Genomic DNA, 19,007 nt, shown 5'->3' with positions numbered 1-19,007 from the left:
TGTATAGAAATTTCGCACAACGTGAAATTTCCATCTATTATGGAACCAGATAAATTGTTTTTAAAGGAACTCGACAAATTAATCAACCGTGTTATAAATCATAAATAAATGAGGTAAAAGTCAACGTGCTAAATAATCGTACGATATTTTAAATCGTTTCTCCGTTTTCCGTAATTCCGTAATTTATCATTTGTAGTGTAATCTGAATTTTCACAGCGTGTTTCGAAATCATGGAATAATTACTCTAAAATTCGTCGAAAATTTTTCGCTGAACATTGTGCTTCCACAAACAAAACCGTTGCTGCTTTTAATCAGAACTTTGTTGTCTCGACACTTGCAATTTCATATCCAGCCTGAATATTCATAAACTTAAATTCGTTACGCCGCGCAAAGAGGCGTTTTACGTGTTATTTCTTTGTCGAAACGTTAAAACGAAAATAAAAATTCAATGGCGCGTTTTCAAGAACAATACGCCAAGCCGTTTCTTTGCAACGTTATCAGTTTGCGTTGCATTAAATCTACGAATCGATACGACGGTATAATATGACGTGTAACTCAACGTTAGCTTTGATTTTAAACAGCTTAATTATACCCTCTGCGATATTATGAATAATTCTGGATGTTAAGAGTTAATGGTAATTAGCTGTTAATAATTATAAATAAAATAACAAGTTGGATGATAATGTATAATTAAATATACGATAAAGAAGAAAAACACGGCATTAACTGTCAACAAAGGATAATATAAATACACTAGCTGGCGAAAAGCGATCAATGTTTGCGACAGGAGTATAAGTATTTGGAAATATCGGAGCCACGCGTTTAATACGATAACGGAGGTTTTATACGATTGCTGGAGAGCAGCGAAGAATCGTAATATTCTAATATAAACTGTGATTTAAAACTAGGCATTACGAATTAAAAGCCATCCTCTTTCGTACGAAATGCTCCGATAATCGTCTTTTATTCGTTCAAACGGAAAGAATGGAGAATTTACTTTGGAAGGAGTATCAAGCGATCCGTGTGATTAATTTTCAGTATAACGCTTAGTTAGCAACAATGAAAACGTTCGATTACGTTCGCTCAAAACGGATTCTTCTTTTAGCCTGATCTCGAGCACTCGCGCTACTTCTTTCGCGTATCTTTAAGCAGGGAGGAATACCCGCAGGAAGAGGAAGAAAATACCGATTAGAGTGGCAGAAAATTAACATCTTCCGGTAATTTTTCACGCGTGTAGCTGTATTTATCGAATAGCTCGATTCGATTTTGCGACATATTGAAACTCTGCCTCTAAAGTAGGTTATTTATCTTGATAGAGCGATGTAAGCCAAACGATCTCTAATGTTGCAACTATTATACATACAGCAGATCCGAATATCCATCGTATAATGTAAGTTCGCATAGTGGTGGTTCACCGATTTCCCCTGTCGCTACGATTATACGATTATACGTTTATACGTGTATAACAAGTAATAATACGTTCAGGCAAACGAATTCAATTGGCAGAACTTTAATCGGCCGCTAATTCAAATTTCGTTGCAATAAACGGCGCTCTGCTGTAACTGACTTAGCTAAAAGATACCACCAATTTTTACGTCAGTGTGCGATTACAACGACCGATATGTCGCAACCTTTATATTATTCGATATATTAGCATTAGCGTCGTACAACCTATACCAACGATCGTCCGATCAATCTCACTGTCATACCGAACGTATTAACGAATCTTTTTATATGTTCGATAACAACGTTCGAGCGATAACAACGAATTGCTCGATTTTCGATCGCGCATCTATCAAACAAAAAGATAACGTTTAGAAAAATGTGATGAAAGCCACGCGTCGTTCATAGGGTCATTATAAAATCGGCCACTGATCGTTTCAGTGGTGACAAGTTTGGAAATTTTGTCCATCTTCGAAATCGATCTCTTGCACGGTCGATTCGTAGGAGCAAATAAACGCACAAAGGATTATCAGCGCAACGGTGTATCGATGTTAAACGTTACATCGCAGAGAGAAATACTGGGACTGGGGACAGTGATTTTGTCTGGATACGCGTGCGTGTCGGGCCGCGCGTATATCCAATCAGCGCGGACTCGCTCGTTGAAAAATATTGAAACCTATGGCCGCAGAGAGAAAGCCCCTTTCTCACGTGTCGTAGAACAAATTGGATTTATAAATAAATCGTAGCCCATTTATTTTCGCCGCACAAAAGCTTCGATGCTTGCGTACCGGTATGCCAAATAAACGATTAAAACGTACGTATGACCGCTTGAACGTACCGTTTGCGGATTACCCCGACACGTGTAAGCTAGTGTCTCTCTGTGGCTAGGCTATATTCGGAAAAGCAGACACCGCAGTTCATCGCGATTAACGCGCGTATCATGCTGGCACGCACGCACATAATGACTCATACACGCCGCTCGTCATACACTTGTTCTAACGCTGATAAAAAACGCTTTATTCACCGACAACTCGCTTTGACCCCCTTTGTTCTTCTACTTTTTTCGTCACAACTCTCTTTCATTTACGAACGTCACGAACAATACAGTCGCTTTGTGCTTCGCAACGAAGTATCCCTGAATTTCAATCGCTTTCGTTTGCCGGACGAGCTTCGATATTACGATTTCCCGATTAATTCGTCACAGGGGTTTCAAGTATTTCGAATGTCCGGTTACATACATTCGATAAATATAAGACATATGTATATGTATATAAAGAGTTAAAAACACGTGGAAGCGAAGATATTATATACGGGAAAATGAATTTTTATCCTTACGGGCTACACTGGGTCGTGCGACTGGGTTCGATTCTTTATTAACGATTGAGAATAGGCTGACGATGCTGATATACTTAATTAATAAATGACTAGCAAAATAAATCGACCGATAAAACGGCTTGATTCCCACGTTTGACAAACGCGATCGAATAATTATTGTACAAATGTTATCTCTGTACCAGCAGATTATTCTTAACGACGTACCATTGTCATCAATGATTAACAAAGGATCAGATATTAAAAATGTTGATGTGAAATGTGAATGTAAATGACGATACCAGGTAGTACGTTTTGTGATTTGTATCAAAAAGTGTGATCTAGAAATTCTCTGCAATGGCGAAAGGCTAATCTGATTTGTCGCGCGATCATGCAGGCACGAGCGTCATAGGCAGATGAATGGTATTTTCGCGATATACGGATATAGAATGAGAGTTATTTCAACGTAAACGAAGCATTGTGTTTATAGATAATATTACAAATTTCCAATCATCGATACGAATGCAATTTCCAATCGTATTATCGAATTACCAAGTAGTTGCCACTTCATAATTCGATTCTACAACGGTTACTCGTACAATCGATCGTCGTGCCTTTTCGAAATTAATTTTTGAATTTGAATCGCTATGAATACTTGTCGTTTAAACTCGTTTGCTTTAATTAAGCAACGTCGATCCTAATTAATTATCTATTTAATTAACGAAGGCCATACATGTCCAACCAAGGATTTTATTAATGCTAGTCGAAGACACCTTATATCGCCGATTGATTACTCGTTTGTGTACGTGTATAGACGATGTCTATTTTGACGTTTAATTTGCTGGTTAAGGAGAAACCTTACGTGACAACGGACTGTCGGTTAATTAGCACGTTCGAGCTTGCCGTGACTTCGTGAATAATTCAAAGTGTCTTGCGTTGCATTCGCGGCCTATCGAGTGTGCCGATAGGTTACTCGCGACGTCTACATCTTGCGCGTTCGAATAAGCTCGTTTGAGCGACTATTACCTGCTAGAATAGATCAGTTTATAGAGTCGTCAAAAGATTCGATCGATTTCGACGTGTACACCTGCAGTACGTGCTCCCTAATCATCGTTGTTGTATTTGGCGAATACGGAATACTGTGTCAGTGTTACACAGAGTACGGGATACCGCGTCATCCAGTGCTTAATTAGATGCCACGACGAAGCCGTGAATTGCTCGTAACCGGCAGTTCAATAACGAGATACAAGGCGAAAGTAAGACGAAACAAAGCGGAGAAAAGGAAAAGAAGGCCCAGATAATGGATTATCGTTATGGATGGTAGGTTACTTGCTAGACAGAAAGGGAATAAAATGGATCGGACGTGAAAGATAGATTCGACAAGTGCCATTTATATGATATTAAATCATCGCGTTTCTCTTCTAACAGTGATGAGCAAACCCGTACACGCTTTATCAAACTTTCAAGAATATTCACGTCGATCCAGGTACACGATATTGTATTACGAGCAATCGAGTGATGTTTAAAAGACAAGGTCGTATGGTTTTGCGCTCTGTTATCTTCGAGGATGTAAAAACTGTAAAAAGATGTTTGTAGGATTTCGAAAAATAACGTACAACGTTAACTCCCATGTATCGTTCTCCGTCGGTCGTAACGCAATATCGTGTACCCGAATCGACGTGAACGCTCTTGAAAATTTGTTCATGTACGCGCTTTAAGCAGATACAGCATAGTAGATCACATTCGATTATTGTCTTTTTAGTAGAAAACTAAATCAGAGGATGAATATGCATAAAAACGTCGCAACTTGGTTTCTTTTATGAATTACAAAAGTTTGCCACTTTCTTGATCCGATAAATTAGAATAAATATTCAGTTGCAACGCTAAATGTCTGCGTGTATTTCATATATACAGGTTTTTCGAATTCTTCGAGCAGGGACTGCTGGAACAAATCAGTTACAAGCGCAATGGAAAACTTTCGATTCTTGATTTTTTGATTGAAGCGTTTCTGATTCGTTAGATGACATGATGACACGAATACAAAAAAATCCACCATGGTTTTAACCGAGTAAGCTGTACGGTCATTTTAGTTATTTTGGTTTCCCTCGTGTCTGTCAGTTCCATGGAATTTTTATGGAAATAGACAGTGACTCTGTGAAATAAATCAAATCTATCGAGCAAAATGGGTGAAACCGAAGCACTTTCAAAATTTATACGCCCTTATACTGCGATATGGTTTCACGAGTTTCCCGCCCAACAGACCAACGAGTCTACTCTTATTAGTAATCCAGTGCTGTGATCAGAAGTATCCCACATCGCCGTGTCGTGAATTTCATCGTCGCACACTTTTATACTAACGCACTTATACCCCATGATATACTGAGATTGATTTTTGAATTGGGAACATGCCATCGAAATTATGAAGACCATCGTCCAATGGCTATAGAATTGCGTCGATTAATGCGGAGATGGAAATATTAATTAAAACGCAACGTTTGAAATATCACCGAAATTACCGAGTCGGTAAATTGGATAATTTATTCTTCGAATAAAGTCTTGTCATAAATTACAAGCTTATATGTTTTGTAGAATTAATTATTTCGATATGAAATAATATTTGGATACTTAAATACGAATGTTCTCACACAATATTATGGTGTAATACGTACAATAATTAGGAAAGTTCATACTAGATTCCGACATATGAAACGTCTCATCGTGTTATATCAATTTTGTAATTAATTATTACTTATTGCGAATATGTAGCGATGACGTTTATTTATCTGGAAACTCGTTCGCGCTTTCTGTTCCGTGAGCTGCATTTTACCGCGTATTGTATATTCAAGCAGTTTCTGCACTGGCCAGACAAGTAGAACAAAGAGATCTGCCATTTTTTCGAAGAGAGAGGCAAGAGGAGAACGTAGACCGTTTTATTACGTATTTGGTGGTATGTATATTTCGTTGCTGTGGGTTGTGGCTGGATAACGAGGAAAATCTCTCCCCCTCCCCCGCCATCTCTCTCTCTCTCTCTCTCTCTCTCTCTAGTTACTCCTCGGTTCCCATTCGTTTTTTCGTTCTTTCTTTCGTTTTTTGCTCTCAGACATTGCTTGTGTTTTCTGTGACGACTTCTGGACAATTTTCTCCACCGGAAGATATTTTCCGTCACGGTCCGTTGCTATCTTGTTATCTGCTAAGGAAGCAGACGAAAAATGGAGAAACACGAAAATAAGAAGGCGGTGGGGAAGCCAAAAGGCCAAGAAGGCCAAGAAGAAGGGGGGAGGAAAAGGCCGTTAGAAAAGAATACAAAGGAAGGAAAAGCAGTCAGGAGAAGGGACGGGTGACGGTGGAGAGGTAAAAATGCGATTGGAACGGCGATGTGGCGGAGGAAACGCGAAAAGTTCGACACCCAAAACGAGCATCGAGTTCAGGGAACGATAGATCACTTCGCTGAGACACACGATCTGCAGGACAATTCAACGACCCAATCGAAATTGTTCGACTGCTGGCAATACGTAGCCAGGATGCATGGGTTCCGAGTGTGTTTACTTACTTGGTACATAAAGCACAAGCTTGACTGCCTCTCGTATAGATCACTAAATGCGTCATATCCCTGCAGGCTACGTAGGAACGTTCGAAACAACGATAAGATCTCGACAGCTTGATAAAATTGACCTAGTACGGTAACGTAGATTTATAACTTCGTTAATACCGGAACATTCTTAATGTTCCTTTTCATAGTTTTGTTTAAGAACGTTAATTTGTATTATAACGGGTAAACAGATATACGTGTGTAACTGTGCAGATTATTAGAAACGAGTGCTGGAAATTATTCCTCGAAACGATAAATGGAACGTAATGTCCGTATCTAGATAAAATCTTTAATTCGCATAATTCTGAGTTGTGTAATGGTTGGAATTCTAAAATAGGGTATCTTCTCGTATACGCGAAGAGTAAAGACGTTTACAGGAATACTTTACTTGTTTCTAGAAACTGTTATCCCGTTTCACGTATTCGTGTATATTATTTTAAATATTATTTTCAAGGTATACCATAAACAATATCGCGTAAAAAGATCGATAAATTATGCTGGCATGCGTATCTTTTTGCTTAATCTTATCGTAGTAGGTACGTTTAAACGCGGATTTTGATTCGACTATGAAATTTGAAGTTTGCTGTTAAATACACGCGCAAAGATTAATAGCGTGTTTTCCGAATTACAATGTAACTAATAAAACGAGATAAGATAACGCGTTAGATAGATGCTAAATTTTCCAAACTTTGTATTTCGCAGTATGCGTTATACGGTATAAAAGCGATACAAATGCATAACTATTATTTTAATTAGATTCGTTGGAATATATAGGATCTTTCGTCCGGCGAATAGTCAGATTACATTGTTGCGTAAAATGCTTAACTTGGAAGCGGCGCTCGCGAGTACATTTTGTTCTATATAAAGAAGCTATTAATTATACTTGACAATGAAAGTTTTGTCTATCCATACGCAACACCGCGATCGAAGAAAGTTTATCGCGATATATTAGTCTGTTTAGAAGCGACGAGGGAACATCGTGTTGGCAAATGTATTAGCAGGATATTCAAGAGAAAAGAAGCAGGTACACAAAGAGCGTAGTTTAAGCGCGTTGGATAGCACAGGCTCCATTGAGTACGCGAAGAAATCTCGAAGATAGGGTTCACGGTGGATTTACGGCGTGACGGTCGCTGGCGAAGCGTGATATTTGCACCTTTAAAACGGGTAATCCACGGGTTCTTCACGGCTGATTACTTGGCCGTACGGCGGAGAATCGGATGGTTTTCTTGGTTGCTCGAGTAGCGTTCCAGATTGTGCGCATTTCGCGATATTAGAGGAAAAGTAATGGCACTGAGTGGCAACGCGGGAGGAGCCTGCCTCCTCTGGCTAAAAGTACCACGGCAAGAGGTTGGATCAACAGCTCGAAAGATGAGAAGAAGTGGTTAACGTGCAGCTTAACCCTCCCCGAGCCACGTAATGAATAACAACGGCATGAAGTGTTTGCCACGGGCAACAAGGAAGAACTTTCCAGCAAACTCTCTCTCTCTCTCTCTCTTTCTCCTCTGTTTACAAGGTTTAATTAGGGTGTTTCAATTGGGACAAGCGCGATGCCCACTACAACGCAATGTATAGAATAATTCGTTTAATAATGCGCTTTGCGCTTTGACCCTCGGCTTTTCATAGTACGAAAACGCTCTCCTACGGTACTGTCTAGCTAATAGAACTCAGGAAACTAAGGAACTATAATTATTGCACATTGATCGTCGAATATTTTGGGATATCGATGGGAAAGTTTTTTGCTTTGGCACGTAGAATAACGATTATTTTTGTATTGTACGAACTACATGAATAGCTTGTTTAAAGCAGTAAGGTACGTTCGCCACCCGAATAGGCTTTTGGTCTCTTTACGATGATTGTGAGCAAGCAACGCAAAAATAAACTTCAAAAGATTCTTTGTTTACCATATATATGCAATAAATATATTTGAACGTGGTAGGTACACGGCTAAGGACACGAAGCAACTTTTATCGCTGGATTTTTCACACATGTTCATTAACAAAACTGCGTATCACAAAGGTAGCAATTATGACGTAAATTTATCAAGTAACAAAAATACATTTAGCTTGATAATTGGAAAGGAAATTCAGCTTCATACAACGCGAATTTTTGTAACGTTCTTCGTCGAGCGCGTATTGAACGTTCGTAGATCTTGGCGCATACGTGTATGTAGATGTTTGCAGGTTTGGAATATAGTTAACGATAATTGTATTGTTATATTCGATCGATGTTTTACTCGTGGTTCTTCGGGTAGGCAATGAAACTCTGGTACAGGCAGTTCGAATCTTGAAAATCGTGTAACTTTACGCGCGACATAATTCACCTGCACAACGGTTTCGACGGTTACAACGATGATCGTTCAATTTTGCTTCTCAATATTATCCTATAGAATTAACAAGCGTAGCTATGATATGATACGAAGGTATGAAATTTACGATGTTATACATATTTGACAGTTTCTATGAATCTTTTTTTGCTATATCATGCAAACGTTATAACGTATCTTATCGAACAAACGCATAGCTGATACTGGTCATTATGAAATTAATATCGAAGAATCACCCTACAAAATACGTTCTCCTATGTATCCGATAAAAAGTAAAAATATAGAAAAACCAATAATCTCAGTCTGAAAAGAGAGCAAATGCCATAAACGTTATTCTATGTTCCGTGTGTAAAAGAACGTTGTTATAAATTATGCAGAAGTATGGATATTTAATATTTTTGCTATAGAGAAATTCACTGGTTTGCCTTTGGTGATCGAGCCGATACTTCAAAGAACGGATACTTTGTGCAATTTTAATGGTTCATTTCACTGTATCGTATGTGAGAGGCATATGTAATATTTACATGGCACGATATGGTGTACTTGCAATAAAATCAGTTCGACAGTCTCGCTTTTGCACACTTTATATTCGTGGATAAAGATACTGACGAAACTAGAATGGACTTGCAAAGCGTACAGCGGAAAGTTGCCAACTTCTTTACCAAATAGGTTACAGGGGGTAAGAAATTCCGCTAACTTAAGATCATTTGAACTCTCGTGTGTAAAATTCCACGAGACGTTTCACGTGAAAGAAATTTTAATGCGCAATTTGTTTCGAGAGAAAGTCAAGCGTCTCGGTGAAAATACATATGCATATGGAAACTAGGACGGTCCTTTAATCGTATACAAAATAAGTTTACCCTGTTCACCTTGCTTTATACGAAATTTCTTCGCCAACAATTTCGCGCAAAATATTTTCAAACGATCTTGCGACCAATTACAGCTTTCAAGAAATTCTTAATACGCGACGTATGACGCGACTTTCTAGCGAAACGTTTCCCGTATATCTTATCAAACTATTTTTATCAATTTTACGTTGCCAGATCGCGCTATGAATTGTGCCAGAGCACTAGAAAATAAAATTATAATATCGCGAAATACGTATTTGTTATATCTGTGCTAACTGTTAAAGTAATTGTTAATACGCGTTATAGTAATTATTTATACGATATTGCAATTCCACGCATCAAGTTATATATAAAAAACTACTTTTCGTGGACTGTACGATTATGAAAGATGTTTAGGTACAACGGAGGATCGTGCGTCGTTGTCAATTAAATTGAACGAATACTACGAAATACGAAGTGTCTCGAATCTGAACCCTTATTCCCCTTCGCACGAGAGTAAAATGCACGAAAATTATTTTCTCCGCAGAAAGATCAAAGGCAGATCGAAACGCCGAATCGTTTGTATGTTCTAGAAAATTAGTGGTTCTCTTGGCAAGATTTTTTTTATCTCTTTGCTCAAAGATATCTAAAGTATACAAATTAAAGTTACAACATTTAATAACTGAAACAAATCTGAAATATTTAGATCCCATTTCTTCGACTATAGTCGTGCAAATATGAAATTGTATAAACATCCTTAGTCAAGAGATAACGATAATAGTTAACGATTGTGCAAAGTTGCGTGGCAAGTGGCAGAAGCGTAATTAACTATGTTACCGATGCGTCCGCCTGAAAGTGTTAATTTTCCAACAAATATTTTAATGAGTAAAGTTGGCGACTCGATGGTTTAGCGTATTATTTTAAAGGAATCCGCACGCGAATTGGAAACAAGTGCTTGAACACGAATCTACAAATTTTACTGATAAACCGGTGAGAGTCACAAGGTAAGTGGAGGTGAGCGGAGAACAAGGCACCCGGTTCGAAACTCAAAGCCAAGTTTCTTTAACGATGAAACCAATGAAAGCACTACCTGCTAGCATTATAATCTGTTCGTGAGCGCAGTCGAGCAGCAATACATCGTTGAATCTTTGCGCGTCTACACGCGCGTCTATACACGCACAGTACAGCGAATTATCTAGATGGCGAAAAGCGCTGGAAGAAGTAGTTTGTTTCTCCATTGGCATAATACGTTATGGCAAATAACACGTTATTATCAGAACCTACGATCGAATCGTTCCGTCATAAACGAAGATTCCAAGAGAAAAACACGAACGAGAAAATACTTTTCTCCATTTTCTTCATTTCAATGTCACCTTACGATTAAACAAGACAATTTCAATATGGCATATAGATTGGAAGAGAAAACAACCTATTAGGTTCAAAGATGTTTAAAACCAATTGATAAATTGACGAAGCATTAAAGCGATATGGAAGCCAAATGTATAATAATCGAGCGATATTTTAATATCTTGGATATTCTAATATTACGATGTAACATATTTTAAAAGTCTCGGAGGGAATAAAAGAAGCACGTGTTTATCTCGAAAATCATATATAAAGACAATTTTGTAATATCAATGTTAAAGCTACTTCGCTGTAATAAATAGAAAATGCGACTTGCCATGTTTTTCCTCCGTAGAGCATAATCGTATATGGTAATATCGTAAATGAAAGCAAAAATAAAAATATGAGCCGCCCGAAGGGCAAAATGATTATCTCCGTTTGACGAACTTTTTTTAAATCTTGGCATCGATAAAGTCCAGCGGTAATTTTAGCATCGGTAAAATCCATCAACGTACAAACGTGTCATAAAATTTTAGCGTTCTTATAATAGTTTATCGACTCTCTACAACTTTGATTTCTATAACTTCTCGTTCAAATGATACGAGTTTAACTTTCATTGTCTACCATGCTATGTGTTGAAAGAGAATCAGTGGCAGACTATACCCTGCACATTTACCCTGACATTCGTCAGTCTGTGTTTTCGTTACTTAGTTATTTATCGTTAATTTTACGCGATTCTACTCGATTTTACGGTTACGTGTTTTTCCTTTTGTATCGTTAAAAGTATATCTTACCAAGCAATTTTCATATAAAACACAAGCAATAATTAAGTATTTGAACGATCGAAAATTGAAGTAAATCTTATTCGACTATCAGAAAAGTACAAATAGACGCGATAATTTCCCTCGAAAACAGCTATAATATATATAAAATATAAAACTTTATGAGTATCGATAATTGCGTGAAATTGATTACAACGTGTTCGCATCTAGTATAATATTTACATAACGACTTGATCGATTTACGGGTTACTATACTTATACCGTGAAAGTTGCGGTTGGAAAATTACCGCTTGGAAAGCAACCAACTCGCATATACCATACGCGATATACGTGTGTAGGTGTTAACAACGCATTAAATGAGTTAGGAACATTTATCGGTACCTGTCAAATTATATCGCGACTAGTTACAATAATTATTGATTGCGCGAACATTATTCGAATAGAAGAATTTCAAGTATAATTTAAATGTCTTCGAGTCAGATTTGTTTAAGTTAGACATTTCAGACTTTTACACGAAGTGTCCCTAGCTTTAATTAAAAATATCTCACGAATTGTCCATTTTTTATAACATTTTACCTCAACATCTTTCGACGTGGAACGTTCCGAAGAATCCACATATGTAAAAAAATATATATCGTTTCGTTAAAAAGAACAAAGTTCGTCTTCGTATGTCGTCTATTCCTCTGATAAAAAAGCTAATCACGTCAAATTATGTTCTCCCTCGGAACGATCCAAATTTTATTCGAAATATATCTCGTTAAATCATTGTTTGCGCGATAACCAAAGTGGCTGCAATTACGTGACCCACCCTGTATACGATGTATACGATGGGTTCGTTCGTAGTTGCATCTGATTATTGTCAACAGCACAATAGCAATGTCGTCTTTGGTCTCGTTTTGATCAGGAAAATCGCATCGATGCGTTATTGGAATCTTTGTTCACGCAAGATTTCAAATAAAGAAGTTTCGTCGTTGCATTAATGTCGTTGTCTCGCCGATACGAAAGCGAGAGCGAAAGCGAACCCCACTGTGGGGTTACTGGGTAACTGGAAATACTTTTGAAAGAAATTTCTTTGACCAGTATGCGATGATTATTACTACGATCATCGAACGATATTATACATACTTGTACGAAAGAATATGAAAACTTAGATTTCGAAAATTCAGAACGATGATTAAATTCTCGATAATTTACGGTTCGGTGCGCGTTTACGTGCACGCTACTGTTCTTTCTGACCTACTAAACAAGAAACTTGATAATTTATTAGAACGTTTCGATTATTAGCACTGTTATTTGAAAAATGAAAACGAATAGAGCGAAGACGGTTGAATAAAACATTAGAAAAATAATTTCACGAAATTGTAGTTTGTCACGATGAGGTAAAATTAAATAAACTGCAATAGCGGAGATGTTAGAGAGCCGCGTTGACTCGGTCGACTGGGGTTCGGATTCGTGGCCAAAGGGCTCACGGCACGGTTCAAGTTCCGGTTGATCATCGGCCGGCATTTCTGCAACTCGATTTATTCGCAATTACGTTGTGCTTATTTCAGCGTGGTTCTGGTGGTTCGGAACCCATCTAAAGCTGTAGCTCCCACATGTTTAACCATTTACAAGCTCGTCTTTACTCGCTCCGCGTGTGAACGTTTACATTCATACTGGCATACTTAAAGGGACTAAAACCTCCGGCAAAAATGAAAGTATGGACGTACAAGTTGCAAAAAGTAGTTACAAATAATCCTGACAGTCGATGCGACTTTAGATAATATAAAAGAAACTAAGATATTCGCGATACCGACGATGACGTCTTTGTCAATTTATATTCTATACGGTTAATGAATTGAATATCAATAAATTCCACCACTGACGAATCGGTGGTACTTTACGATCGCTCGATCAACCAGAAGAGAAAGTAAAATTTTGTTCCGTGTTGTATGACACGTAGTTGACTCGAACCAAACGTTGTTGGAACAAACAAGTAATAATTATTTATCGCCATTCGAATTACAATTATATTACTTGCTTTTGATGCTACGCACAATTACCCATGATGAGACGATGAGAAGGCGATGTTTAATTCTCCCTGTTCCTTACAAACCAAATTAAATCTACGCGAACCGTGCAAGATCGAGCTGCGAAACTAACATCGAATCAGGAAACAGCCAAAGGGAGTCTCGTCAAAAAGTTCGATCTCGCATTCGACGATTACGCCAGTTTATTTCTTATCATACAAATCGTACAGTTTCGCGAAAAGCAGTTTAAGCGATGTACACGACATGACGTGGACGATTTCACGAGGAAGATAAAGTTCTATAAGTAGTTGGTCCGTCGTAGCCAGCACGCAGACGATTTCGTAGCTCGAATATGGCTCGCATTTCCGAAGGGGGAACCGACTAAAAGGAGGAGAGAAAGAAAGAGAGAGAGAGAGAGTGTGAGAGAGAGAGAGAGAGAGAGAGAGAAAGAGAGCAGAAGACTCGTAGAATTATATTGCCGTAGATAGGATGCAAGAGACCGCCGCATCTCGAGAATACCAATTTGATTTCGCTAGAAACGCCGGAAACGCAGCCGGAAGCTCGTAAAGTATACAAGCAACGTGGTCAACGAACCTTACGTCTTGCCGCTGCAGACTACCGGAAGTACTGTCCGTTACGAAAGGGTCGAGCCGGAGGCGAAGGTACTTAAGGAACGAACGATGACGCATCCCGAGTCCTTTTTCAGCCACTGATGTGGTCGTAAGAAGGATCATGCACGTTGCTCGACTTTTTGTCCCGACTCGAGCATTTTACTAGAATTCGCTAATGAATGCTGACCTTATTACCAACTTATACAAGGTTCCCTTTGTCTACCAAGTAATAGTTTGGTCGATTTTGGAATTCAGCAACTTTTGTGCTCGTTGGTTCGATTAGTTGTAATTTGAGAGTAATTAATACAGAGTTAGTTTAGTTCCGAACTTACAAGTTTGATTATTATTGGCAAATGTTACAACATCGAATTGCTTGCGCGAGAGCCTTTCAGAAGTCAGACTATAAATTAACTTTACTTTTTGTTAATTTCGTTGCACGAAAAAAAGCCAATCGACGCTTATGATAGTACGAGGTGTCGAGAAACAAACGACTCGATTCCGCAAGTCCATTTATTGCACAGAAATGACACAAACAATAGCAAATTTTAAGGTATACGTTTGAACGAATAGAATCGTTCAAAATGATCCCTGAATGGCTCATATTATAGCGATATAATGGATTTTGTAACACATAGGCTTTCGAGAATAGAAACTTTGTTTCAGAATAAATATATCTTCGTAATTGCGTAACGCTTGCTTTAGTGAATTTTTCATCGGCATATGTTTGAAACGAAATTGATATAAGAACGAATAGCTCGTCGAGTTCTTTACGTTAAACGGAAAATAAGCGTGCATGTATATTTCTGTTCGGCAACCAACCTCGGCCCCTGTTCCTCGAGAAACACGTACAACCGCAATTTCTCTCGAGCTTCGTTAACAAACGTTGAGTCGTAGTATTTGTCGAGGAGCAAATCACTCGAAATTTTTCATTTCCGTAACATTCGTATTTTTGGCTCGTAAGATGCGTGGCAAATAAATATTCTGAATTGAGTTTACCTAATCGAATCGCATCCGCCCTGGTTATGCGATCGTTCGTAAGTCTAAAAACAAATATCAAGTAATTTGGTTAAATTTCTCTCGCGTCTCGTCGTTCGTTTGAAGATAAAAATAAGAACGTTGTCGGCAAATGTTTGACCAAAAATCGTGTTACGCGTATACGGGTCGTTAACTTTATTCGCTTTAAATATCTTGCTCTCTAGCCATAACAAAATCATTAGCGTTGCATCGTAGCCCCCTTTATGGGATAGAATTCCGCAAAATGAAAACAACCATTTAGTCAAACAATGTTCAAACGTTGATACGTCCAAGATCCTCGTTACCTATCGAGTCGTCTATTAATCCGACGGTGTTATACCCTGAGCTTCGTAAACGATAAACGTCAAATGTTCTCTCTATGTTCAGCTATAACGTTATGACATCATTCGTTACATACGGTGTACCTTAAGAACGGAAATTTCTATCTGTATAAATAACGCCGAAACGGCGCGAGCGGAGAATTTAGACGAATGATCCGAAGGAGCCATGCAAACCGGAACTTTTCGTCGCCTCCATTTTCCACCGAGAGTTCGATTTAAATGCTTCCTGAGTATACTTAAAACCACATTCGTAACGTTTCGCTGAAACTCGTTACACGGGATAGACAGAAGTGAGTCATTTACATTAGTGAAACAGAAAATCGGTTTCCACTTTAACGGGATTGATTTGCAGTTTGATGTTGGTCGAGCATTTTTAAATCGTTTTGTTTAACGCTACGAATTTAGATGTTTGCACGTTTTAAATACAAGAATTTGGTATATTCAATATTTCCAGTCGGATTACATCTTAATTTATGTGCTTCGATGATCGATCTCCGTGCTTTTCTATTTATATGAACGTCTGTTTTCACATTCGGTTAGTAGTTACTTGGAAAGATTGAAATTCGAGAAACTATAGCGTTCTCTTTATAATAAATATACGTATACAATTGCAATTGTCATTCGCAAAGTACTTTATATTTTCATTGAACAACGAAGTATCTATGCTCTACTACCTCCGTTCGTTTTTTTTTTCTTTTCTTTGGTATTTCGAACATCGCATAATGTACGCCAGGTATGTAAATATGAAACCGGAATTTGTGTATAAAAAATACACGTTTATTGTATGAAAAATGATTAAAAATATTTTACTCGAAGTATTGCCCATCGCTAGCTATACATTTTTCCCACCTGTCTGGCAATTGGTGGATGCCACGCCAAAAAAACTGTCGCTCTTTTGAGACAAACCAGTCATCGAGCCATTTTCGTATATTTTCGTAAGAAGCGAAGTGCTGGTCAGAAAGTGCGTGTCCCATCGATGCAAATAAATAGTAATCGGACGGAGCCAAGTCTGGTGAGTAAGCCGCGTGCGAAAGTATTTCCCAACTGAACGCTTCGATCGTTTCCTTGACCGGTTTTGCTGTATGCGATGGTGCATTATCACGAAGCAAAATTACTTTGTGTCGCCTTTTTTGATATTCTGGTCGTTTTTCACGCAAAGCTTGATTCAAATCGATCATTTGTCGTCGGTAGCGCTCGGTATTAACGGTTTCGCCAGGTTTTAACAGCTCATAATAGATCACACCCTTTTGATCCCACCAAACACAGAGCATTGTCTTACGTCCATAGCGATTTGGTCTTGTAGTCGATGTCGGTGGTTCGCCTGGAGCTACCCATGATCTTTTACGCTTAGGATTCTCAAAATATATCCTTCGATATGTTTGTTTTGTGTTTTAGAAACGCAGTCGCGCACGAGCGTCATGGCACCATTTAGCGTTGCGTGAAATGGTCGACTAAAATTGTGTCTTACGTTTCTTTCTTACCTACGTTAACATAATAATACAAACGCGATTAAACGTAATCGATTTCTATCGAAATTATTACATTTTTATGACCAATTTCAACGGAAGAATCAACGGAAACTTAAAAATGAAAAAACTCACGACTCAATTAGGAATGGGAGGAAGTTAGCCGGTCGAAGTGAACAAAGTATCGATTATGATTCGATAATTCTTTACGATCTGCCAATAGTAAGAATGGTACGTGTTTATGCCAGCAGAATTAACTGAATCGCGTTTAATTAAGGTACGTCTCCGAACAACGTCGATAACTCGATGACTCGACGGAAAATGTTTTCAAATTCCAATTATTGGATATCGTTGAAGTTCTGTTTACGAGCACACGCTTAACATTATGTACTCGAATTCGTGTATAATCTGCGACTTCATAGACATATCCAACCCCCGTGATTGTAATTTCCCGTAAATGCTCTTAAACCACTTAATTTCTGGCTTTTCACTTTTCGAATAGCAGTTGTAACATAGAAACGTTATTGTATTATTTTAGACAGTTTGTTCTCTATTGCGATAACTAGCGTCTATGTTATTTAAGCTGCTTTCGAACGAATTAAACTTTGAACAAATTCTCGAAGAGAGAAGATATAAAATTTCAGAATTTTCTGCATAATTTTTTAGTTCTACGCGAATGAGAGGTCGTAATCGAAATGCTCGAATCGATGGTAAAACGAAAACAATCGAAACGATCTCTCGGTAGATGGTTAAAAATAGTCAGATAGAAATTGCGCGCCTATATATATTTTCTCGAGAAGACCAATTAATCGAACGTAGCAAAGCTTTTACGATTAGTAATGATAGCGAATTGCGATAGAATATATATAATTTAGCCACAGTGACCAATATACATAGTTACCGTGAAGATTTAGACCACTTAAAAGCACGATTAGAGAGCTGCGAACAATATGTGGAAGATTAGTGAATTAACTTTTTAACTTACGTATCGTCGCAGTACATGTAAAACGCGTTTGTTAATTTATACGCCGAACGACTTTTCAACGATAACTATTTCTTCTTCTATCGTGTCACGAACACAGAATTCGAATAAATTCGTATTCTAAAGAAAAAGAAATCATCTTGTACAGATCGGTGTGATAAATCTCGCTAATTATATATTGTATTATTACGAAACATCTTCTTCAAATCGTTAAGTACCACGCTTTACAAGTACTTTAAGTACACTTGTATAATGAGCGATTAAAAGGAAAGTTTTATTTATAATTCGACAAACTTTGATCCTGATGGTTAAAAAAGGTACACATACATATATGTATAGGAACACGATGAAACTATTTATTAGATGACAGGTATCTGTGGATTTACGAAATATTGAAACGTGCAAAAATGTCCACGATACGCACAATGTACAAAAACATAGGCAGAAAATATGCAAAATAGAGCGCTCGTATTACCGATATTTGGAAAACGAGTCGAAAATTTAAATCTAATTTAATTCTTAGCCGTATTCGGCGTTGCCTAATTCTTCCTTCCACAAACGCATTTATCTTACGATATTGGAGCGCGCTGTTCGTACTTTTACGATACTTTTACAGTACAGAAGAGTCATTATATTTATAATAACATGCATATCGTAATCCACATATACGACGCGAACAAAAAAGGTAAAGAGAACGCAGCATGGAGCACGTTTACGACTGCGACTATAAAATAAGTTTTCATACTATGCAACGTTCTTCTGTATAAATTATCTATGTAAACCCTTCGCGTGGCCGGTTTTTCCATGTGAAGTTTGAAAACTTTTTAGCTAATCGAATCGGTCGTTTTGGAAAGAGCATCGTTTGCGTTTATAGGGTAAAAATGAAAGAGTCGGGGCAAGGGTGCCGATACGAGGGCCGAGGGAATTAAAAGAACGAAACGTACGGAGGAAGAAGGGAGAGCGCG

General features: G+C 38.0%; 1 protein-coding gene across 1 annotated transcript in view; it reads right to left on the bottom strand.

Moving 5' to 3' along the window:
* Window positions 1-19,007, bottom strand: part of LOC117165263 (lachesin) — a 254,566-nt gene that overhangs the window by 32,474 nt on the left and 203,085 nt on the right. The window lies entirely within an intron of this gene.

This window comes from Bombus vancouverensis, chromosome 10 (assembly GCF_051014615.1).
Source record: "Bombus vancouverensis nearcticus chromosome 10, iyBomVanc1_principal, whole genome shotgun sequence".
In the NCBI taxonomy this organism is placed as follows: Eukaryota; Metazoa; Arthropoda; class Insecta; order Hymenoptera; family Apidae; genus Bombus; species Bombus vancouverensis.
This window is presented reverse-complemented; position numbering and strand designations above follow the sequence as displayed.